At 47.7% G+C, this 25,227-nt stretch overlaps 1 protein-coding gene across 11 annotated transcripts in view; it reads right to left on the bottom strand.

Annotated features, from left to right (window-relative positions):
- bbx (BBX high mobility group box domain containing) overlaps positions 1-25,227 on the bottom strand; it is a 282,578-nt gene that overhangs the window by 227,068 nt on the left and 30,283 nt on the right. For 8 of the 11 annotated variants that reach the window (XM_072513622.1, XM_072513620.1, XM_072513624.1 and 5 more), the window contains exons 3-4: positions 2,685-2,756; positions 605-675 (exon numbers count right to left, since the gene is read on the bottom strand). The gene's annotated coding sequence lies outside the window, so the exon portion shown is untranslated. Of the gene's footprint in view, positions 1-604; positions 676-1,616; positions 1,694-2,684; positions 2,757-25,227 lie in introns of those variants that run through there. The other 3 variants (XM_072513627.1, XM_072513628.1, XM_072513629.1) reach the window with 3 other exon arrangements.

Below are 25,227 nucleotides of genomic sequence, written 5' to 3'. Positions count from 1 at the left end.
TAGTAGGAGTTTCTCCGCCCCCCTCATTGGGGAAGTTCATACTCCCATAGGATTGTGGGATAATCATTAGTCCCCAGCCAATCGTCAGTAGGCAGGTTATAACAGTCGCCACATTCCGGCTCCTGTTCGGGGAGGCCAGTACAGGAATTGAACCCCCGCTGCTGCCTTGTTCTGCATTACAAGCCAGCTGTTAGCCCACTGCGCCAATCGACAATCACAAAGGCCAATCAAAATTACACAACTATTTAATTGAGAATTATAATTAAAGCAAGTATACATGAAATATATGCTATTTTCTTTGAAAAGGACAGCTCTGAAGAAAAGCAGAACTTACGTATTCGAATATCAAAAAAAAACAAGTGTGTGATTTAAAACTTTTAACACAAAATGGATAATTGGACGTATTGGTCAACTTTGTCACAACAAACGCCAATATTACAAACTCTTCAGCGCAAACTTCTTGACCCATGACATAGCTCTATAATTAACAGGAGGGTTTAATAAGATGGCTAACAAAAGATAATTCTGGCAGACCTGTGAATCTGCAGTAAGGAAGTTTACTCCAGATGAACTTGTGTATCAAAAAGCTTCAGATTTTTCTTACCCAAACAATGGAAATGGAATTTGATGTAATGAAGATGAAATTTTTTCAAGATCCTTCTCACTTGATCACCCCTAAAAAGAGATACAATGATACGGAAATGAAATGAATAAAATCATCAAGTGCGTTTTATCACTTTTTGATACATCTGTTCTTTTCCTTGTCCTATTAACCACTCCCGCACACTTGTCATTTAATCTCTCCTGATTTCCACAGATCTTTCCTTTTGTTTTTATTGCCACACTCTCTTTTTCACTTTCCTGAAACCCATTCCAATATCTAACCTTTTCCAGTTCTGATGAAAGGTCATCAACCTAAAATGTTATCCCTTTTGCTCTATCCACCCATGCTACCTGACGTGATGAGTAGTTTCTGGTTTTATTGAAGAATTTGTGCAGTTTGGAAACAAGAATAGCAGAATGAATACCAAAATGGTGAATGCTTGAAGACACAGCAACCGGAGACATCTCTTTCACAATTGGTTTCGCAATAAATGCAAGAGCTGCACCTTAAAAGGCCAATTGAAATTACTCCATTGTTTACTCGAGACACTTTAGTGTAGTGTAAATTACTCGTGTTTAGTTTAAGCCAATTCTACTTTTCTTAACTGAACCTAAAATGTTGCTGTTAGAACTTCATGTGGTCTTTTGGATTCCTAAGCATTTTTCTTTACCTTTACACAAAGATCTTAGAGATCACCTTCCCCACCTCAATCTGGCACATGGCAATTTTTGATGAAATATTAGATTTATTTTTCTTTGAAAAAGGAGCGCTTTGAAGAAAAGCAGGATATATGTACTCTAATATCCAAAAAAAAACTCAGTATGCGATTTCAAAACTTTTGACAGCAATAGCTTTAACACAAAATGAATTATTGGAAGTAGAGGTCAACTTTTTCCACAAGCGCCAATATTACAGCCGCTTCAGTGCAAACTTATTGATCTCTGCCATGGCTCTACAGTTAATAGAAGGGTTTAATAAGATGAACCCCTTACAACGGTTAATTCCGTCAGACCTGTGAATCTGCAGTAAGGAGGTTTAATCTAGATCAGAAGTTCCCAACTGGTGTGCCGTGAAGGCTCCACAAGTGTGCTGCAAAGAAAGATTCAAAGTGATTAAACATTAATATAAATAAACTAAATCTACTCTTAGTTTTCAGCTCCGTGATCAGCATCCCCAAATCCCAATGAACCTTAGGCCTCCCACGCATGAGCCAACTGGGAATGGGCCGGGGTTCGGATTTTTACATTGGTCAGGTGGTCAGGCGCACGAACATGGGCCTAACCGATGTACAAAATCAGAACTGCGCATGCGTGGCCTTTTTCCGGCCGGTGATTGCACGTTTCAGATTACCGACATAAAACATCCCGAACAGCACATGTGTAGCCCTTTCCTGGCTGATACATGCACAGTAGATCCTAGGTTCTTTGGGAATTGGAGACACCGGCCACCAAGTTGAATACAAAGGCGCCTGCGCAAAAAGCAAAAGCACAAAAGGGGTACAAAAGTCTGGGAGAAGTGAGGGGAACAGGGAGACGTTGAAAATAAAACAGGACAGAAAACAGGGAGAAGTAAAAATATATACAAAGTTCCTAGTAAGGGAAGCAGACAGGTAAGAATCAGGAACCAATAAAGTTACGAAAAAAACCTCAAGAGGCGGCTGGATATAGCACTTGGGGAGAATGGGATCAAAGACTATGGGGAGAAAGCAGGATTAGGCTATTGAGTTGGATGATCAGCCATGATCGTGATGAATGGCGGAGCAGGCTCGAAGGGCCAAAAAGCCGCCTCCTGCTCCTATCTTCTAAGTATCTATGTATCTATGAAAAAGAGAAATAGGTTCCAATATTGTGTTTGATGCACAAATGGTGATAAGGCTTTCATTGTAAACTTCTTAAACTGATGAAAATTGCATTAAATGGTGACTTTGCATGTTTTAGGAGGTTTTAGAGATAAAAGGCTTTTGGAGAGGGAAGTCCAATTGGAAAAAGTAGGAGTGTAAAGGTGTGCCATGACGTAAAAAAGATTGGGAACGACTGCTCTAGATGGACTGGTGTATCAAAAAGCTTCAGATTTTTCTTACCCAAACAATGGAAATGGAATTTGATGTGATGAAGATGAAGTTTTTTCAAAATCCTTCTCACTTGATCACAACCTAAAAAGAAACAGATATTACAATAAGCAATGAATCATTCAACAGACTATGCAAGATGAATAAAATGGTCGAGTGCTATAATGAAACCAAATGCCTATACAGTACTATTGTCTCAACAACAAATATATATAGCACTGTAAATATTTGGGTTCCACATACTGCGCATCTTGTCAAAGATTTTTTTCAACTCACACTTTTTCATCCCACTTTACATAATCTCATCTTCCCACAACAAACACAAAACACAAAAATCACCCAGCCTTCTTGAATTGTTAAAGTGCAGCAATCTGGACCATAGGCTTTCCTGTGGCACTGATCATGCATCCATCCTACACAATCTGCCACCAGTAAGATTGTGTGTGTGATCAAACTACATCCATCAGCTCATATAAACAACAAAACCTGATTATAACAGTATAAATCATGGTCAAAAGGTATATAGGCCTCTGGCAGGAGTCCAAATGCATTTCTGTTCAAAGTGTGCTGTCCTATTTAAATTCTAATGTCCTGCGCACATACATCCCTCCATACAGACATACATAGAAGTTACGCACTGAAACAAGCCATCCTGTCTAACCGATCCAGGTCTGTCTTTACCTTCCAAGTCAGCAAATTGTCTGATCAAGTTTATACACCTCATTCCCATATTTTTTCAACATCTGTTCCTTCATCCATCTAACCAATCTAATATAAAATACTTTTGCCTTAACTGCTAAAGTTGTATCTATGGCTCCTAATATCAATAGTTCCTCAAAAACTGGAAACAGTCTCCTTATATCTACTTTGTTCCATCCTGTCATAACTTTTAAACATTTTATTGTACCACTTACATTATCTACAATGTTCTCACCAAAGGTTTTAAAGTTTTTCACCTTTCCCCGACCTGGGGGGGAAAGGGGCAGGTTGGCAGACGGTACAAGGTGTCAAATTAAGCAGAGTGCCATGAGCATTATTCCCAGCACCATTCGGCCCATCGAGTCTGCACTGACCCTTTGAAAGAGCACATTACCTCGGCCCAATCCCCCACTTGCAATCCCACCTAGGGACAACTTTGCATATCCAATTTGCCTAAGCTGCACATCTTTGGACTGTGGGAGGAAACCAGGGCACCCAGAGGAAACCCACACAGACACTGAAAGAATGTGCAAACACCGCTCAGTCGCCCGAGGTCGGAATCGAACCCAGGTCCTTGGTGCTGTGAGACAGCAGTCCTAACCACTGTGCCACCATGCCTCCCTGACCCGGTCTGGCCTGCAACTCCGGACCCACACAGCGATGCGGTTGACTCTTAACTGACCCCACTGAAATGACTTGGCATGCCATTCAATTCAAGGGCAATTAAGGATGGGCAACAAATGCTGGTCCAGCCAGCGACACCCACATCAAGAACAAATAGATAAACTTGCCAAACTGAAGGAATAATTTAAGTTTTATTTGATTATTGCTACTTACTTAGATTTACTTCCTCTGATCCCATGCAGGACAATGGGCAGCAGGGCACTGCCACAGGCCCCAGTCGATCACAATCTATTTTGTTCCAACCCTGCTCTTGGAGGTCCATCTTAAACGGACATCACCAGGTCTTCCTTGGTCGGCCCCGTCTCCTTCTTTCAGCTGGTGTCTTCTGCCACTCTGCCTGCCTGTTGAGTCATCTCCTCATCTCAAGTGACAGAAACTGGGTGGCATGGACAAGCTGGGCCGAAGGGCCTGTTTCCATGCTGTAAACATCTAGGACTCTATGAGACCCTGCAGGCGCCTCTAACCAGTCCTCTGTTGCACTTCTTCGTTGGTGTTGCTGTCTCTCCATGTGACGTCCAGGATCCTATGTGGGCAGCGCTGGTGAAACATGTCCAACGAACATGACAACTTTTCTGCTCTATCCATGTCTTGCTGGCAAAGATCATAGTTGGCACTGCTATGAACACTTAGAGTCGTTGCTTTGCTGATTCTTGGGTGGATATCTTTAGAGTTAAAACTTTGTCAAACTGTATCTATACAGGAAATATCTACACTGAGTAGTTACCCCAAATGGAGTTAGGCAGATCCGAGCCAAGTCTATGGAGCAGAGTAATCAGTCAAAACAAAATCCTTATTACACTAATGAAGTTTTTTTGTCCCTTTTTCAGCAAAAGAGTCAATGCTTTTTGTCCTGCACTCCTCGGGATAGGTTTGCAAGAATACGCATTGTAAAGGGAACAACAACAATTTATAGTGCACAAGAAGAGGGTGCTGATCGGTTAGCAAGTGGATTCAGATTGGTAGAGGCATTGCTATGGAGAATTTACCACTTAGACAAAATGTATTTTTTTCACCAATGCTCAAGTGCTGGACCACCAAATGACTATTAATGTCAGTAAGGTGAAGCCGCATTACAAGACACCCCGTAGTCACTCAAGATTTTTTTTTTTTAAGAAAAAGAAAAGATACCGTACTGTTAAACTTAACCAAAATTACCAGAGAAGACCTGTAGTCGTTGATGGCAACAAAACAGATATAACTGCTCAAAATACATTACAGCCAAACTGTAATACTCCATATCTGTTCGAAAATATTTCCAATTGAACAATGCAATGGCATCACCTTTAATTGTTATTTCACATATTTCTTCACCTTTAACAAAACTTCTCCTTTCGAACAAGATTTCAGACGCACAGCTAACTTCTCTCTCCATGGCTTGGTATCTATTCCTTTACTTTGCATCACACCTTAGGATGTCTCCTATTTGAGGACAAGTTGCCATCTTTAGACCATAGATATACTGAATATACAATGGGCGGGTTTATCCTTTCATGCAGCTATAAGTATTGGCTCGAACGGAGAATCTGTGGGAGGTTTACGATTCCGGTACCGGTGAGGGGGTAGCGCCGCCGCGGGACCATAACTCCCGCCTCCCGTGCCGAAAACAGACGGAGAATGGCTGGGTCCAGGACGCGCATGCGCACAGCTGACGGCCTGCAGAGTGTCTCGTGCCGTCGAGAACTGGGCCCATCGGGGGCGGAGCATCATGAGTGGGCCAGCCGATGAGGCACCAATGGCACTGAGACTGCGTGCGCCGCGCGTTACAACGATGCCGGTTTGGAGGGGGCAGAGAATCGCAAACTGGCATCAAACCAGTGCCCGCCCCGATTCCAGTGTCGGAATAGATTCTCAGCCCAATCCCCGATTGCAATTTTGGAGTCGGGTAACGGGGAATCCAGCCCAAGAAGCCTCTGGGTCTCCGGCCTTCAAATACATTGAGGATTCAGTTTAACACAAAACTTTAAAATGTAAAGGTTTTTCTTATACTATTAAAAAATGTTACGAACACGTTTCACTTTATATAACGTGGTACTAAACCATCATTATACCCAACTAGGATGGTAGTTCAGTGCTATATCAATAAATTGACCAGAATAAGAAAGCTGAACAAAAGAAAATCTTTAAAAGTCAAAACTCCATTTCACAGCTACGTTCTGTGACAACTGTACTTGTATACGTTTCTGAAAATAGGTTTAGCTTTGGTTCATTCCTCCTCTCTTCTCCCCCACCCCCCACTGACTTGGTTCATTCCTCCTCTCTTCTCACCCTCCCCCCACTGACTTGGTTCATTCCTCCTCTCTTCTCACCCTCCCCCCACTGACTTGGTTCATTCCTCCTCTCTTCTCACCCTCCCCCCACCCCCCACTGACTTGGTTCATTCCTCCTCTCTTCTCCCCCCACCCCCCGCTGACAACACAATATCCTCAAGGAAGTCAATAAATGGCTTCCACCCCTCCTGTACCACTCTAACAGCGAACCTAATTTTTTCCAAGTGCAGAAACTCTGCCAAATTACTCACCCATTCCCCCAGCTTTGGCGGATCCGAGTCCTGCCAACACAGAAAATCCGTCTCCTGGCTATCAGGGAGGCAAAGGCCTCTCTCCCCACCTGAACTCCCGGATCCTCCAACTCTCCAAATATCGCCACCTTCGGACTCGCAGCTACCTCTACCCCCAAAGTCTTTGACATTACCTCCAAAAATCCCTTCCAAAACTCTCTCACCCTTGGACATGCCCAAAACATATACACATGGTTTGCCCGCCACCACCCTGGGCATAACGGCCACACCTATGCTCCACCCCTGAAAAGAACCGATTCATTCTGGACACTGTCATGTGGGCTCTTTGCACCACCTTAAATAGGATAAGACTTAACCTAGAACGCGATGAGGACACATTCACCCTCTACAAAGCTTCCCTCCACGCTCCAGCCCCCAGCACCCCCCACCCCTCACCCCTCACCCAAAACTCCTCCTCCCACTTGCGCCTGACCTCCTCCATAGGAGCACACTCCCGCTTCATCAGCTCCCCATACATGTCCACAATCCTGCCCTCCCCAATATCATTCTCGGACAAGAGCTTATCCTGTAGCACTGGGGGCAGCAGTGCCGGAAAGCACAGTGCCTCCTTCCTAACAAAGTCCCTAACCTGCAGATACTGAACCTATTCCCCTTTGGTAATTGGTAAGTCTCCTTGGGCTCTGCCAGATCTGCAAACTTCTGAAATACAAATAAGATCTTCAGCACAGTCATCTTCACCGTCTGCACCTGTCCCACCAAAGACAATGGGCAGCACATCCCACCTTTTGGAAGTCCGCCTTCATCCTCTCCACCAGCCGCACCATGTTCAGCTTGTGCAGCTGAGCCCAATTCCATGCCGCCCTTATCCCAAGATAGCAAAAGCATGCCTCCACCACCGGAAACGTCAATGCCCCCAGCCCCCTCTCCTGTCCCCGTTCATTAATTCTGAACACCTCCCTTTTCCCCATATTCAGCTTGTATCACGAAAAGCGACCAAACTCACCCAGAATCCCCATCATCCTATGAAGTTCCCAACCAGGTCCGAAATATACAACAGGAGGTACATCTAGGTACGAAGAAACTCGGTGCTCGAACCCTCCCCCCGCTCAATCGTCCTGCACCCCCTCGATCCCCAAGCGCCATTGCCAAAGGCTCTATCGCTAGGCCAACGAGCAGCGAGAGGAGCGGGCACCCCTGCCTCGTCCCCCGGTGTAACTCAAAGTAATCCAGGCTAACCATGCTTGGCTAAACACTAGCCTTGGGCGCCTTATACAGAAGCTGAACCCAAGCCACAAAGCCCTGTCCAAACCCGAACCAACCCAACACCTCAAACAGATATGCCCACCAACCCGATCAAACGCATTCTCAGTGTCCATTGCCACCACCACTTCCTCTTATCGGCCCTCCAAGGACATCATAATAACATTAAGCAGCCTCTGTACATTTGCCGACAGCTGCCGCCTCTTCATGAACCCAGTCTAGTCCTTTCCTATCACCCCCGACACACAATCCTCTATCTGCGACGCCAGCATCATCACCAACAACTTTAAGTGCATATTGTGAGATCAGGTGGTACGATCCACACTGCTCCAGGTCTTTGTCCTTCTTTAAAATGAGCGATATAGAGGCCCGCGACAACGTGGGCAGGAGCTCCACCCTCACCATCAACTCATTAGGCATCCCAACAAGCAGGGGCCCCCAGTTCCAACCCAAACTTCTTATAAAACACGGCTGGGAACCCATCCGGTCCTGGAGGCCTTCCCCACCTGCATCAATCTCATGCAATGCATCACCTCCCTCAACCCAATCCGGGCGCCCAACCCCTGCACCTTCACCGTCTCAATTCCTGGGAACTCCAACCTGCCCAAGGATCGCCTGATCCCTTCATCCAAGCCATACAACCTTTGATAGAAGGTCTCAAAAACTCCATTCACCCCCTCCGGCTCCGATACCATCGTGCCCTTCTCAGACCTGACCTTTTCAATTTCTCTCGCCACCACCTGCTTCTTCAACTGATGCGCAAGCATCCTACTCGCTTTCTCCCCATACTCCTAAATCGCCCCTCTGGCTCTGTGCAGTCGTCCCACCGTCTTTCGTGGACACCAGCCCAAACTCCATCTGGAGTCTCGGCCTCTCCTTTAGTAAAGCCGCCTCAGGCGCCACCGAATATCTCTGGTCCACCCTCAATGTCCTCCACCAACCTCAACCTCTCAGCCTGCTCCACTCTCTGCGCCCGGAATATAAATTTGCCCCTTACCACCGCTTTCAGCACCTCCCACAAGGTGGAGGCAGAAACCTCCCCCGTATTATTCAGCTCCACATAATTTTGGATGGCCACTGCAATGGAGTCTCCCCTGCAACCCCGCAAATCCATCCAGTGCAGCGTCTGGTCAGAGATCACAATCGGCGAATACTCCGATGCAACCATCCCCGCCAACAACACCTGGTCTAACACAAAGAAATCAATCCGAGAGTATATCCGGAGCACATGCGAGAAGTACGAAAACGCATTTGCCCTTGGCCTCAAACTGCCATCTGTCCACCCCCCCTCCCCCCCCCCCCCCACCAATAATAAACACTCACCCACTCCGCAGCCATATTCCTTAAATATAAGAATCTGGCCGTCGTGTATACCCACTTTAGCATCTCCACAGTTCAGTTCATTGTCCCTCATAAATTCACTCGCCTCCTCCGGTGTATCAAAATAAAACTCTGATTCTGGTGTGTGACACAGACGAGCAGGAACAAAACACCCCAAACCTCATCCCTTCCTTGTAGAGGGCAGCCTTGAGCCAATTATAACCGGCCCACCGCTTGGCCAACTCCACACCCAGGTCCTGGTAGATCCTCAGCACTTTTCCTTCCCAGGTACACTTTTTCGTCAGCTTCCCCCCATCCAGCTTCCCCCCATCCTCAGTATTTTCTCCTTATCAAGAAAACGATGCAGCCTCATCACCATCGCCCACGGCGGCTCCTCCGCCATCGATCTCCTCCTCTGCGCCCTGTGCACTCGATCCACCTCGAAGGCGCCCTCCCGCACCATTTCTCCAACATATTCGCCACATACTTTGCGGCCTGCGTTCCCTCGATCCCCTCAGGTAGCCCACGTTCCGGAAATTCGGCCTCCTGGAGCTGTTCGAGGTCTCCCTCAACCTCTTATGGCTATCCGCTATGAGCACCATCGCTGCCTGCAGCGAGGCCTGCCAGTCCTCATGCTCTACCACTGAATCCTTCACCTTCTGGAGTGCCAGACCCTGCACCTCCAGCCTAGGTTCCACTCTCTCAATAGTTGCCCTAAGCAGCTCCACCACCTCTGCCAGGTCCTCCGAGGCCTCCTGCCTCTGCTGCTGGAACTTTGCAGGCAAAAAGTCCACAAGCTGTTCACTACGCCACTGGGCAGGCAACAATGCCCCAGCACACTCTGCCACCTTTTCCTGAGTCGCACCTCAAATAACCTTTCGCTCAAGCTGCTGCCTCTTACTTGTTACACTCCTCACCTAGTAAGCCATACCAGTCCAACCGATGGAGTACTGTAATCTACAAGTGCTCATACACCTCACACCAGCATACACCCCTTGAATCAGGTGGGAAAGGACCAAAACCTTCCACCTTAAGCAGGAGCCACAAATGTGCGACCACTCACTCCATGGCCGCCACAGGCAGTCACCCTTAGCTTTGGTTCATAACCGATGGTTACTTAAGCAATGCTGGTTTCCCCTTCAAAGTAAATATATATTTTGTATGTTGAAGTTTAGGCAAGACCTATAACCATGGGGAGGTTACAGCAGCTTTTACTCCAGAGAATGATGGATACGCTGCTAAGGAACATGCTTTGCGTCATGATGATGTTGACAATGGAATGAATGCATACTTTCAGCCTGGATAATTTTTTTTAAATCACGCCATTCATTTTTGGTACCTAGGCACCGCTGGAACATCCAGCATTTATCACCGACCCCGAGTTGATATATTCGGGTTCTTCTGGAATCACTGCAGACCATGTGGTGATGACCCATTTTTTTCTAATCTCCTAAAATTAGATTAGATTTAAACTGAAATTACGTGCTGTGTATTTAAGAATACCTATGTCAAAATATAACAGTAAAGACCATTCACGTTGCCAGGTAGTTACAAACCTCAGCAAGATATATCTGAAGTCACACCATTTTGGTCCCACTGTTAATAAAGGATTCAGAATCTAGGGACTTCCGGGTGCGGCGATGACCAGCTAGGCCGCACGTTTCGGCAGCTCCCGGTGGAACGGACATTTGGGCTCTTGACAGGAGCCCCAACGGCAATTTTAACGGCAAAAAACACTGCGCTGTAATCCAGAAGGGAATCCCCCCTGGACACGGATGGAAAAAAGAGAGGAAGGTGGCCGGATTGCGGTGGATCCTTAAGAGCAGCGGCCAGGAAGGCAGGCACAAAGCAAGATGGCGTCGGAAGGAGGCAGTTTAATATGGGGCCCTGACGAACAAGAGTTCCTGCGGCGTTGCGTAGATGAACTCAAAAAGGAGATGAAGAAGGAGCTGTTGGCCCCGATATTACAAGCGATTGAGGGGCTAAAGGAGGAGCAAAAGACCCAGGAACAGGAGCTTTGGGCCGTGAAGGCAAAGGCTGCTGAGAATGAGGACGACATACAGGGCCTGGTGGTGAAAACGGAGATGCACGAGGCACAACACAAAAGGTGTGTGGAAAGGCTGGAGGTGTTGGAGAATAATGCGAGGAGGAAGAATTTAAGGATTCTTGGTTTTCCCGAAGGTGTAGAAGGGGCGGACGTCGGGACACATGTGAGCACGATGCTGCACTCGTTAATGGGATCGGAGGCCCCGACGGGTCCGCTGGAGGTGGAGGGAGCCTATCGAGTTATGGCGCGAAGACCGAGGGCTGGAGAAATTCCTCGAGCCATAGTGGTGAGATTTCTCCGATATAAGGACAGAGAGATGGTCCTCAGATGGGCAAAGAAAACTCGGAGCAGTAGGTGGGAGAACGCGGTGATCCACGTATATCAAGGTTGGAGTGCGGAGGTGGCGAGAAGGAGGGTAAGCTTTAATCGGGCCAAGGCGGTGCTGCACAAACGGAAGATTAAATTTGGAATGCTGCAACCGGCAAGACTGTGGGTCACACATCAAGGGAAACACCACTACTTCGAAACGGCAGATGAGGCGTGGACATTTATTGTCGAGGAGAAACTGGAGTGAGCGGGCCACAAAAAGAACGTTTGGGACAAAGTGGGGGGGTGAATATGTGGGATGAAGGGGGGGAAAAGAGGGAAGAGATGACTTCCCAAGTTGTTAATCCTGCGACCCTGTAACTTTTCTCTCTTCCCCATGTCGTGGGGGAGGGAGGATGAGGAGCTGAGGGCGCCGGCCATTGGGGGCGGGGCAAAAAGGGAAGCGCGGGCTTTGTTCCCGAGCTATGGTAATCACGGCGGGAACAGGGAAGCAGGAAGGAGGGGGCCTTGCACAGTGTGAGCCGAGGTCACGGGGGGAAGCCGAGGTCGGCCAGAGTTTGCTGACTTCTGGGAGCAACATGGGGGGTGCAATTACGCTAGTTTGGGATCTAGCGGGGCGGGGGGGTTAACTGGGTTGCTGCTGCTGGGGAGAAGGGGGAGCTGGTATGGGGGGGGGGGTCGGGGCGGGAGGGGGGCGCCGCTTGGGGGAGATACGGCCACGTGGGAACCGGGTGAGGAGCTGGATTGGAAAAGGAGATGGCTAGTCATCAAGGGGGGGGGGGGGGGGGTAAAAAGCCCCCCAACCCGGTTGATCACGTGAAATGTGAGAGGGCTGAATGGGCCGATTAAGAGGGCACGGGTACTCGCACACCTAAAGAAACTTAAGGCAGATGTGGTTATGCTTCAGGAGACGCATCTGAAACTGATAGACCAGGTCAGACTACGCAAAGGATGGGTGGGGCAGATGTTTCATTCGGGGCTAGACGCAAAAAACAGGGGGGGGTGGCCATACTAGTGGGGAAGGGGGTAATGTTTGAGGCAAAGACTATAGTGGCGGATAGTGGGGGCAGATACGTGATGGTGAGTGGCAAATTGCAAGGGGAGGCGGTGGTATTAGTGAACGTGTATGCCCCGAACTGAGATGATGCCAACTTTATGAGGCGTATGTTAGGACGAAACCCGGACCTAGAAGTGGGGAAGTTGATAATGGGTGGAGATTTTAATACGGTGCTGGTCCCAGGGCTGGACAGGGCGAGGTCCAGGACCGGAAGGAGGCCGGCTGCAGCTAGGGTGCTTAAGGGCTTTATGGAGCAGATGGGAGGAGTAGACCCCTGGAGATTTAATAGAGCTAGGAGTAAGGAGTTTTCGTTTTTCTCCTATGTCCACAAAGTTTATTCACGGATAGACTTTTTTGTTCTGGGAAGGGCACTGATCCCAAAGGTGATGGGGACGGAGTACACGGCTATAGCCATTTCGGATCATGCTCCACATTGGGTGGACCTGGAGATAGGGGAAGAAAAACAACAGCGTCCACCCTGGAGAATGGACATGGGATTATTGGCAGATGAGGGGGTGTGCTTAAGGGTGAGGGGGTGTATTGAAAGGTACTTGGAACTCAATGATAATGGGGAGGTATAGGTGGGAGTGGTCTGGGAGGCGCTGAAGGCAGTGGTTAGAGGGGAGCTGATATCTATTAGGGCACATAAAGGAAAGCAGGAGGGTAGGGAAAGGGAGCGGTTGTTGAAAGAACTTCTGAGGGTGGACAGACAATATGCGGAGGCACCGGAGGAGGGACTGTACAGGGAAAGGCAAAGGCTACATGTAGAATTTGACTTGTTGACTACGGGTAATGCAGAGGCACAATGGAGGAAGGCACAGGGTGTACAGTACGAATACGGGGAGAAGGCGAGCAGGTTGCTGGCCCACAAACTGAGGAAAAGGGGAGCAGCGAGGGAGATAGGGGGGGGGTGAGAGATGAGGAGGGAGAGATGGAGCGGGGAGCGGAGAGAGTGAATGGAGTGTTCAAGGCATTTTACGAAAGATTATATGAAGCTCAGCCCCCGGATGGGAAGGAGAGAATGATGTGCTTTTTGGATCAGCTGGAATTTCCCAAGGTGGAGGAGCAGGAGAGGGTGGGACTGGGAGCACAGATTGAGACGGAGGAAGTGGTGAAAGGGATTGGGAGTATGCAGGCGGGGAAGGCCCCGGGACCAGACGGATTCCCAGTTGAATTCTATAGGAAATATATGGACTTGCTGGCCCCGCTACTGATGAGAACCTTTAATGAGGCGAGGGAAAGGGGGCAGCTGCCCCCGACTATGTCGGAAGCAACGATATCGCTCCTCCTAAAGAAGGAAAAAGACCCGCTGCAATGCGGGTCCTACAGGCCCATTTCCCTCCTGAATGTGGACGCTAAGATTCTGGCCAAGGTAATGGCAATGAGGATAGAGGATTGTGTCCCGGGGGTGGTTCATGAGGACCAAACTGGGTTTGTGAAGGGGAGACAGCTGAATACAAATATACGGAGGCTGCTAGGGATAATGATGCCCCCACCAGAGGGGGAAGCGGAGATAGTGGTGGCAATGGATGCCGAGAAAGCATTTGATAGAGTGGAGTGGGATTATTTGTGGGAGGTGCTGAGGAGATTTGGTTTTGGGGATGGGTATATCAGGTGGGTACAGTTGCTGTATAGGGCCCCGACGGCGAGCGGGGTCACGAATGGACGGGGGTCTGACTATTTTCGGCTCCATAGAGGGACGAGGCAGGGATGTCCTCTGTCCCCGTTATTGTTTGCACTGGCGATTGAGGTGTCCCAGGAAGTGGAGGGGAGTACTCGGGGGGGGGGGGGGGGGGGGGGAAGAAGAACACCGGGTATCTCTGTATGCGGATGATTTGTTGCTATATGTGGCGGACCCGGCGGAGGGGATGCCAGAGATAATGCGGATACTTGGGGAGTTTGGGGATTTTTCAGGGTACAAACTGAACATGGGGAAAAGTGAGGTGTTTGTGGTGCATCCAGGGGAGCAGAGCAGAGAGATAGAGGGTTTACCGTTGAGGAAGGTAACAAGGGACTTCCGGTACTTGGGGATCCAGACAGCCAAGAATTGGGGTACATTACACAGGCTTAATTTAACGCGGTTGGTGGAACAGATGGAGGAGGACTTTAAGAGATGGGACACGGTGTCCCTGTCATTGGCAGGTAGGGTGCAGGCGGTCAAAATGGTGGTCCTCCCGAGATTCCTTTTTGTGTTTCCGTGCCTCCCGGTGGTGATCACGAAGGCTTTTTTCAAAAGAATCGAGAAGAGTTTTGTGTGGGCTGGGAAGACCCCGAGAGTGAGGAGGGGATTCTTGCAGCGTAGTAGGGACAGGGGGGGGCTGGCACTACCGAGCCTAAGTGAGTACTACTGGGCCGCCAATGTTTCAATGGTGTGTAAGTGGATGGGAGAAGGGGAGGGAGCGGCGTGGAAGAGATTGGAGAGGGCGTCCTGCAGGGGGACTAGCCTACAAGCAATGGTGACGGTACCGTTGCCGTTCTCACCAAAGAAATACACCACAAGCCCGGTGGTGGTGGCTACATTGAAAATTTGGGGGCAGTGGAGACGGCATAGGGGAAGGACGGGAGCTTCGGTGCGGTCCCCGATAAGAAACAATCATAGGTTCGTCCCGGGGAGAATGGATGGGGGATTTGGAGCATGGCAAAGAGCTGGGGTAGTACAACTGAGAGATCCGTTTGTAGATGGGACGTTTGCGAGTCTGGGAGCGCTGACGGAAAAATATGGGTTGCCCCAAGGGAATGCATTTCGGTACATGCAATTGAGGGCTTTCGCGAGGCAACAGGTGAGGGAATTCCCGCAGCTCCCGACGCAGGAGGTGCAGGATAGAGTGATCTCAGAGACATGGGTGGGGGATGGTAAGTTGTCGGACATATACAGGGAAATGAGGGACGAGGGGGAGATCATGGTGGATGAGCTGAAAGGGAAGTGGAGCTGGGGGGAGGAGATTGAGGAGGGGCTGTGGGCTGATGCCCTACGTAGGGTAAACTCATCGTCCTTGTGTGCCAGGCTAAGCCTGATACAATTTAAGGTGTTACACAGGGCGCATATGACTGGAGCACGGCTCAGTAAATTTTGGGGGGTAGAGGATAGGTGTGCGAGATGCTCGAGAGGCCCAGCGAATCACACCCACATGTTCTGGTCATGCCCGGCACTACAGGGGTTCTGGGTGGGGGTGGCAAAGGTGCTTTCGAAGGTGGTGGGGGTCCGGGTCGAACCAAGCTGGGGGTTGGCTATATTTGGGGTTGCAGAAGAGCCGGGAGTGCAGGAGGCGAGAGAGGCTGACATGTTGGCCTTTGCGTCCCTAGTAGCCCAGCGCAGGATATTGTTAATGTGGAAGGAAGCCAAACCCCCGGGTGTGGAGACCTGGATAAACGACATGGCAGGGTTTATAAAGTTAGAATGGATTAAGTTTGTGTTAAGGGGTTCGGCTCAGGGGTTCACCAGGCGGTGGCAACCGTTCGTCGATTACCTCACAGAAAGATAGAGGGAATGGAAAAGAAGTAGACAACAGCAGCAACCCAGGTGGGAGGGGGGGGGGGGATCGAACGGACTCTCAGAGATGTTATTGTATATGTATAATATGTATAGGTAGTTGTTATAGGTAATTGTATAGTGGATTGTTGGATTGTATTTTTGGAGTGTATTTATTTTGGACAAGGCAGTTGCCATTCAGTTTTGTTTTTGTTTATATATTTATTTAATTGTTTAAAACTGGCCACTGTTATTTATATTGCTTTATTGTTGTGTAAAAGAAACACTACGTACTGTTATGTTTGGCCAAAAATCTCGAATAAAATATATTTTTTTTAAAAAGAATTCAGAATCTAGGAGCAGGAGGAGGCCATTCGGCCTCTTGAACCACGATTCAATAAGATCATAGCTGACCCGATTGTGATCGTAGTTCCACTTTCCTGCCTCTCCCCCATAACCCTTGTCGATCAAAAATCTGCCCAGCTCGGTCTTGAATGTATTCAAAGACCCAGCCTCCACTGCTCACTGGGAAAGAGAATTCCGAACACACAAGACCCTCCGAGGGAAGAAACTCCTTACCATGGTCTTAAACAAGAAACTCCTTACTTTTAAACTGTGCCCCCAAGTGCTAGATTTCCCCATGAGGGAAACATCCTCTCAGCATCTACCCTTCCAGTGCATTCCAAAGCGTCACCACCCTCTGGGTAAAAAGTTTTTTTTCTCAAATCCCCCCCTAACCTCCTGCCCCTGACCTTGAACATGTGTCCCCTCGTAACTGACCCTTCAACTCAGGGGAACAGCTGCTCCCTATCCACCCTGTCCACGCCATTCACCTCGATCAGGTCACGCTTCAATCTTCTCTACTCCAGTGAGAACAACCCAAACTTATCCAACCTCTCTTCATAACTTGGATGTTCTATCCCAGGCAGCATCTTGGTGAATCGCCTCTGTACCCCGTCCAGTGCAATCACATTTTTCCTAAATGTGGCAACCGGAATTGCACAGTACTCCATCTGTGTCCTCATCAGAAGTTCTATAAAAGTCCAACACGACCTCCCTGCTTTTGTAATCTATGCCTTGATTGATAAAGGCAAGTGTCCCATATACCTTTTTCACCACTCTATTAAACTGTCCTTCTGCCTTCAGAGATCTATGGACAAACACACCACGGTCCCTTTGTTCCTCAGAACTTCCCAGTGTCATGCCATTAATTGAATACTTCCTTGTCACATTACTCCTTCCAAAGTGTGTCAACTCAATCTTCAGGGTTAAATTCCATCTGCCACTTTTCAATAAATTTGTCAAATACGATTTCTCTTTCACAAAACTATGTTGGCTCTGCCTGACTGTATTATGATTTTCGAAACTTCTTTAACCAATTCTTCAAGAAGGAATTCTAACATTTTCCCAATGATATTAAGCTAACTAGCTTATAGTTTCCCACTTTCTGTTTCCTTTCTTTCTTGAACAGGGTAATGATATTTGGATTTTCTAATGGCTGGAACATTTCCAGAATCCAGGGAATTTTGGAAGCTTACAATCAATGCCTTCACTATCTCTGCAGTCACTTTTTTCAGGAATGCAGGCCATCAGGTCTCGGGGACTTGTCAGTCTCAAATCCCATTTGTATTACCATTACTTTTTCTCTTATACTGGAGGTTTTAACTTCCTCCATTCCTTTTGCATCTTTATTTTCTACTATTCTTGGGATGCTTGTAGTGTCGTTCACTGTGAAGTCAGATGCAAAATAACGTTCAAAGCCTCTGCCATTTCTTCATTTGTCATTATTAATTCCCCAGTTTCATTCTCGAAGGGATCAATGCTCACTTTACCTTTTCTTTACCTACTCTTTTCCTTTTTATTGTCGGTTTTAATATTTCTTGCTCGGTTCCTCTCTTCCTCCAATTTTTCCAGTAAGAGGTCTTACAACACTAGATTAAAGTCCAACAGGTTTGTTTCGAATCACTAGCTTTCGGAGCACTGCTCCTTCCTCAGGCTCCTTCCTTCACCTGAGGAAGGAGCAGTGCTCTGAAAGCTAGTGATTCGAAACAAACCTGTTGGACTTTAACTGTGCTCACTCCAGTCCAACGCCGGCATCTCCACATCCAATTTTTCCGTCAGTCTTTGCTGGTTTCTAAAACTTGCCCAATCTTACAGTGACGGAGATATAGGCTCGATGTATTTTCTTTCAATTTGATACCACCCTTAACTTATTCAGTTAACCACAGATGGTGCATTCTTCTCAGCGTCTTTCCTTCAAAGACTATATCTCTAAGAGAGCTAGGAAATATTTCCTTAAATGTCTGTCACTACTTCTCACTGAAAATAGATGGGTTCATAAAACAATTGAATTGAAAGCTAGTTAAAACTTTTATTTCTCCCCCATTGGTGCAAATATCTTGACATTTGTACATCAAAACACATCAACCATTTTTGCAAAAAAAAAGGTACAGCATACACTTAACAGTCTAATATTCATCTCGTTAATAGAAACTGAAATCTTGACACTAAACCAAATTTAGAAGTAAATTCAGCAACTAATGCAGAAAGTCACTTTTCAAGTTAAAATTAAAATATCAGGTTTGTAGTTTTGGCGACACATTTACATTTAGCACATTCATTTTATATCAAGAGCAATCAAGGACCTATCAAGGACCTAACAAGAAAACAGCCTAATTAAGTGCCTATTTTTCACACTATTATTCAATTAAAAAGCACTTAGAGACGTAGGTCAACTTCAACAATCTCCTAGTAAAACTGCTTTCAAAAAGAACCTAACATTTGTTCAAATTTTAAGAAGTTGCACTAAAACCTGATGAAAAGTATTAACATTAGAGTTGACTCAGGTAACATTTATTTACTTGAATTCCCCCTCCCTTTGTGCACGCAAGAGAGAATCCCCCCTCCCTTTGTGTGTGCAAGAGAAAATCCCCCCTCCCTTTGTGCACGCAAGAAATGACAAAATATTATGCTGGTGTCATACAAGCCGTATAATTTGAATTTAAGTCCACCAAAAATACAAGCTTGCCCATTCTCAAAACCCAGTAAAAGGCAGAATAATTTATTAAAAATTGGTCAATTGTATGGAAGGGATTTTTTGTTAAATTTTGGTTATATTAAGAAGTGTTTTCCAGATTTTCTTTGTCTTGTCTTTATTAGATGTAGTTTTAACTTGTAGCTTCAAGACCTCTCGAGCAACCCTTACCATAGCAGATGTAAAAGGGTGTTTTAAAAGTAAAACATATTTCCAAAGATAGACAGAGCTAAATGTATGGCTTCATCAACCAATAACAGAGACTGTTGTCGTTGAAATCAAGGAAATTTGGAGTCAACGTGGGACATACACGTGTATGGTGTATTAAGCTGAAGGGCAGCAGGGTAGCACAGTTGCTTCACAGCTCCAGGGTCCCAAGTTCGATTCCCGACTTGGGTCACTGTCTGTACAGAGTCTGCATGTTCTCCCCGTGTCTGTGTGGGTTTCCTCTGGGTGCTCCGATTTCCTCCCACAATCCAAAGTTGCGCAATTAGGTGGATTGGCCATGCTAAATTACCTTCAGTGTCCAAGAAGGTTGGTTGGGGTTAATGGGTTATGGAGATAGGTTGTGGGCTTGGGTGGAGTACTCTTTCCAAGGGCCGGTGCAGACTCGCTGGGCCAAATGGCCTCCTTCTGCACTGTAAATTGTATGATCTAAAGGTCCAAGAGAAACAGATAATACAACCATGATGGGTCTCATCAATTTGAATCATAGAGTTTACAATGAAGGTGGCAGCCATTCGGCCCATCAAGTCTACACCGGCCCCTGAAAGAGTGCCCATACCTCCACCCTATCCCTGTAACCCAGCAACCCCACCTAACTTTTGGACACTACAGGGCAATTTAGCATGACCAATCTACCTAACCCGCACATCTTTGGACTGAGGGGGAAAATGGAGCACCCGGAGGAAACCCACACAGGAGAACGTGCAGACTCTGCACAGACAGTGACCCAAGCCAGGAATCAAACCCAAGTCCCTGGCACTGTGAAGCAACAGTGCTAACCACTGTGCTACCATGCCACCCCAAATTATTCAAATCATCAATTGACCTTTCAAAAGCTATCACTGCTGTCCCACAAGAGAGAGATCAACTCAACCACTCTATCCATGGGTACAAGCACAAGCTTGGACTCCTTGATTGCCAGCAGATAAACTCCAGCTTAATCAGAAGACTCCAGCTTAATCAGAAGACTGGATAGCCAAGGTTGTTAACTTGTCACCTATCTAAGGAGTAGTCTCACCAATTTGCAATAGTCTCGATCACTAAACGAGAAGTAAATTTGGTAATAAGCGATACAGTTGATGGTACATTACTGTGATATACTGAACCGTCCATACATGTTCTTATGCATTGTGTGGAGTAACTATTGCTAATCAACAATTTGTTATTTAAATTGCTACGTGACTCTACCTCTCACCATTTACATTGAATAACTGTTGCATACTTCAAGAATTTTCAAGTAAGTGGTAACTATGATTTTGTAGCTCATAGTGTAATAGCCCGCATGGGGCCTACTAGGCATGAATGATCATCTTCCCTGTGGGCCTTGGGGAGTACGAACTCCCCCGCAACGGGTGGGGGAAAATCGCTATTAACCTTTGTATAAAAGGTCGGCCAGTCGGGCACCGACCAGTGAGGAACCCAGTAGGGATCTGCCGGGCCAAGTATATATTGTGTTGTAAATAAATCTTTGTTCCTTTATTTTACTCAGTTTGGACTCCCCGTGTCCTTATTAAACGAGTGACGAGGGCGATCGATGGTGCGACCTACTCGGCTAAGCCACCTCCCGATTTTCTGGACCTGACCCAGTCAATAATCATTCAAAGATATTGGTTTCATACGGCGGAGAGGTCCCACAGTGAATCCATCACCGAGTTCTTATCACAGCTATGGAAGATCACGGAATTTTGTGCGTATGGAACTGCTTTATCCGATATGCTCTGCAAGGCTATCGGGCAAAATCTCCCTGACCTTTCAGCAGGTACTGCAGATCTCATCGCTCCGGGAGAGCTTGGAGCACACCAAGAGGTACAAGGAATGGAGGTAAGCACTTTGGGGCGTCACACCTCACGTGGCATCCCCATGGCCTGGATCGAATGCCGCGGCGACTCCGGTCTCTGGGCAAAGAACCGGTCACCGAGATGTGCGCTATCACCGGACTCAACTGAAGGCAATTCCAGCCTGTGTGCGACATGTGGCGCTGGTATAGAACACAGAACATACCGTGCAGAAGGAGGCCATTCGGCCCATCGAGTCTGCACCGACCCACTTAAGCCCTCACTTCCACCCTATCCCCATAACCCAATAACCTCTTCTAACCTTTTTGGTCACGAAGGGCAATTTATCATGGCTAATCCAACTAACCTGGTCTGGGCATACTCACAGGCAGCAAGATAGGCGTCAACCCTGGGGCCGGGCCTTGCTTCTGCATGGCCCAGAAGAGGCCAAAGATGAGATCCAGATGCAGCTGAACTGTTTAGCATCGCCCCATGTGGCCTCTATGTGTGTCCCGATACAGGTGAATGGCCAGCGGAGTCTGCACATTCTCCCCGTGTCTACGTGGGTTTCCTCCGGACGCTCCCGTTTCCTACCACAAGTCCCGAAAGACATGCTGTTAGGTGAATTGGACATTCTGAATTCTCCCTCAGTGTACCCGAACAGGCGCCAGAGTGTGGAGACTAGAGAATTTTCACAGTAACTTCATTGCAACATTAATTTATTATTACAAGCTCCAAGTGGAGTTGGATATGGGAGCTACCATTTCTATGGTGGCACAGAGCACCTCTGATCTCATATAACGGGGTGAGCATACTTTGACTTTGGCTGACACGGCAGTTCATTTGGCCACTTATATGGGGAAACAACGGAATATTGTGGGGTCCACCCTTGCTCTGGTAGTTTATGGGCACCAATCAGTTTGTTTTCCCCTCATGGTTGTGCAAGGAAGCAGCCCTAACCTGTTGGGCTGTGATCGACGACCCAGCTGCAATTAAATTGGCAACATATCCTCCAAGTGGGGTCTGGCGGTTTATGCACATCACTGAGCAAGTTCCCTGAGATTTTCCAGCCTGGCTTGGGTACAATTAAAGGGGTCGTGGCCAAGATACAGGTGGAACACAACCCCGATATTTCCATGCCCGCCCAGTTCCCTACGCTTCAGTGGAGAAAGTCATCGTTTGCAGAGTTTGGGCAAAGTTAGGCCTGTGCGCTTTGCCGGGTGAGTGGCGCCAGTGGCCTTTTAATGAAGCCAGATAAGACAGTTCGCCTCTGCGGAGACTATAGATTAACAATGAACATAGCTTTGAGGTTGGACAATTATCCTTTACCACACATCGAGGATCTGTATGCAACATTGGCCGGTGACTGTACATTTACGAAATTGTACACGGCCAACACTGATCTACAGCTGGAGCTCGATAAATCATTGAGGATGTACGTCACGATCAATATGCACAAGGGACTCCGAGTCACCTGGCGTCAGTTTGGAGTATCCTCGGCATGCGCACTCCAGTGTGTCATGGATAACATCCTGCGTGGATTGCCGTGAGTTGCGATTTACCTAGATGACGTGCTGGTCACAAGGACTACAGAACAAGATCATTTGTAGAATCGAGAGGCGGTGTTGAAATGTTTTTCGGAATATGGGGAACACTGTGCAAAGTGCCTGTTTCAATCAAAGGAAGTGGTATATTTGCGGCATAGGGTGGACCAGGAAGCCTGCATCTGGTCGCCGAGAATGTGAGAGCCATCAAAATGGCCCCCTACCCGCGGGATGCCACCGAGCTTTGCTTTTTTCTTGGATGAGTAAATATTGTGGGCGATTTATTCCAATCGTCCCGTTCACTTGCTCCTCAGGAAGCACCAGCCATGGGAATGGAGCAAGGCCCAGGATGAGGTTTTTAAGAAGGTGAAACGGCAATTGTCCTCTTCAGTAGTGTTGACCCATTTCGACTCTTCAAAGTCATTATACGTCACGTACGATACTTTGTCGTACAGCATTTGGGGCAATTCTGTCTCATCGGTTGAGAGGTGGCCACAAATATCTGACCATCTTTGGCTCCCGGACGGTGGCTGCGGCTGAGAGGAAATATGTCCACATAGAAAAGGAAGGCCTGGTGGTCGTATTTGGTGTAAAATGGTTTAAACAGTACGTCTGTGGCCGCCATTTCTTTATTATCACGGATCACAAGCTGTTGCTGGGCCTCTTCCGCAAGGACAAGGTGATCGAACCAATTGCACCTGCAAGGATTCAGTTATGGGCCTTGTTATTGACGGTTTACAAATACTCTATCGAGCGGCACCCAGGGACCCAGATTACACATGGTGAAGCGTTCAACCATTTTCTCTGCAGACCAAATCCGCAAACCTCCCTGCGGCAGATAAAGTAGTCATGGTCTTAAATTTTATGGACTCCTTGCCTGTCACTGTATCGTGTATTTGTGGGAGGATGCAGATGGGCCCCATCCTTGCCAAGGTGGGGTATCTGGTGCTATATGGTGGGCCGCATCAACAGTTTCCAGGGGAATTGCAAGGGGTTCTCCCCCAAGTCTTTGAAGCTGACGGTGGAAGATGGTATCCTCCTGTGGGGCACGAAGGGCCAGGCAATCCTGTTGAAGGGCCTCCACAACGGGCACCTCCCCAACGGGCACCTCCCCAAAATGTCCCAATTGAAGATGTTGGCGCGAAGCTGATTCTGGTGGCCAGGTTGGGACACAGCTATCAAGACGTTGTCCCAACAGTGCTCAATCTGTCAAGACCACCAGAAGCTCTCCGCAGCGGCATCCCTTCACCCTTGGGTTCATGTGCACGTTGATTTTGCCCATCTATTCCTGGGTTCGATGTTCCTCTAGTGGACACCCAAGTGCCTGGAGGGTTACAGAATGCGACAATCAACTCCCGGGCGACAGTCGAGCAATTGCTCATTTCTTTTTTCCACCCATGGAATCCCGAGGTACTGTGACAGATAATGGGGCCTCTTTCATGAGTGAAAAGTTTGGCGCTTTTATGAAAAACAACAGGACTCGCCATGCCCGCACTACCCCATGCCATCAGGCATCAAATGGCTCGACAGGGAACCATGCAAATGGTTAAACGGGGTTTAAAGAAACAGACTTCAGGCTCGACGGACACCAGACTGGCAAGATGCTTGTTCTCATACAGGACCACATTGCACGCAATAACTGGGGTGGCCCCGCTGAGATGTTAATGGATCGTAGGCTTCGTACACGACAGAGTTTGATTACTCCGGACATCAGCGGAAAGGTGTGCCGCAACCAAGATTTGCCAGGGTGTTGCCCAATTCAACGTTGACCTCTTGGACACGCACCTGACGGCTCCATGTTTGTTCGTAACTACAACGACGGTGCTCGCTGGCTCTCCGGGATTATCGTCCGCCAAATAGGACCGGTCTCTTACCAAGTTCAGGTCCGGGAGCAACTGATGCAACAGCATTTGGATCACATTCACTCATGCAGGTTGCGCCCTCGTCAGGTTCCTCAAAAGAAATCGGTCTTCGATCCTCTAACCCCATTGCCGAACCAGCCTGCTGTGATGCCTTGGATTTCTCTCGATGCCAACATGCCCGATGTTGTGTCTTCCAACTCTGAAATGAAGACCTCGGGAGGTCTCGGCTGCTGATCAGTCACCTCCCGTCGATCGTCCACCCCAGCGTTCTTGTCACAGACGACGTTCACCAGAAAGGTATAAGCCAACCAATCCGGCGCATCAGTTCAGTGACGAATTGTCAGGGCCGAAAAGAATCCAAAATCCTTCGCCTGGTCCTCCTCTTCCACCTCATCAGTCATTGAAGGGGTTTCTGGACTTTGAGGAGGGGCGGAGGGAGGAATGTAATAATCTGCATGGGGCGGGCATGATTATCTTACCTGTGATCCTTGAGGAGTACAAGCTCCCCTGCTATCAACCTCCATATAAAAACGTCGGCCAGTAAGGCACTGACAAGTGAGGAATCCGGTTGGAACCTACCGGTCTGTGTATATATGGTGTTGTAAATTTTACTCCAGCGTCCTTATTAAAAATAGTTCTTGGTGCATTGACCTGCCTGACAAGAAAGGATTAATTCATTCACACAGTACATAGAATAAAATCACTATAATGCAGGAGGCGGCCATTCGGCCCAT

This window comes from Scyliorhinus torazame, chromosome 8 (assembly GCF_047496885.1).
Source record: "Scyliorhinus torazame isolate Kashiwa2021f chromosome 8, sScyTor2.1, whole genome shotgun sequence".
In the NCBI taxonomy this organism is placed as follows: domain Eukaryota; kingdom Metazoa; phylum Chordata; class Chondrichthyes; order Carcharhiniformes; family Scyliorhinidae; genus Scyliorhinus; species Scyliorhinus torazame.
Note: the sequence above shows the minus strand (reverse complement) of the source record. Positions and strands in the feature narration are given on the sequence as shown.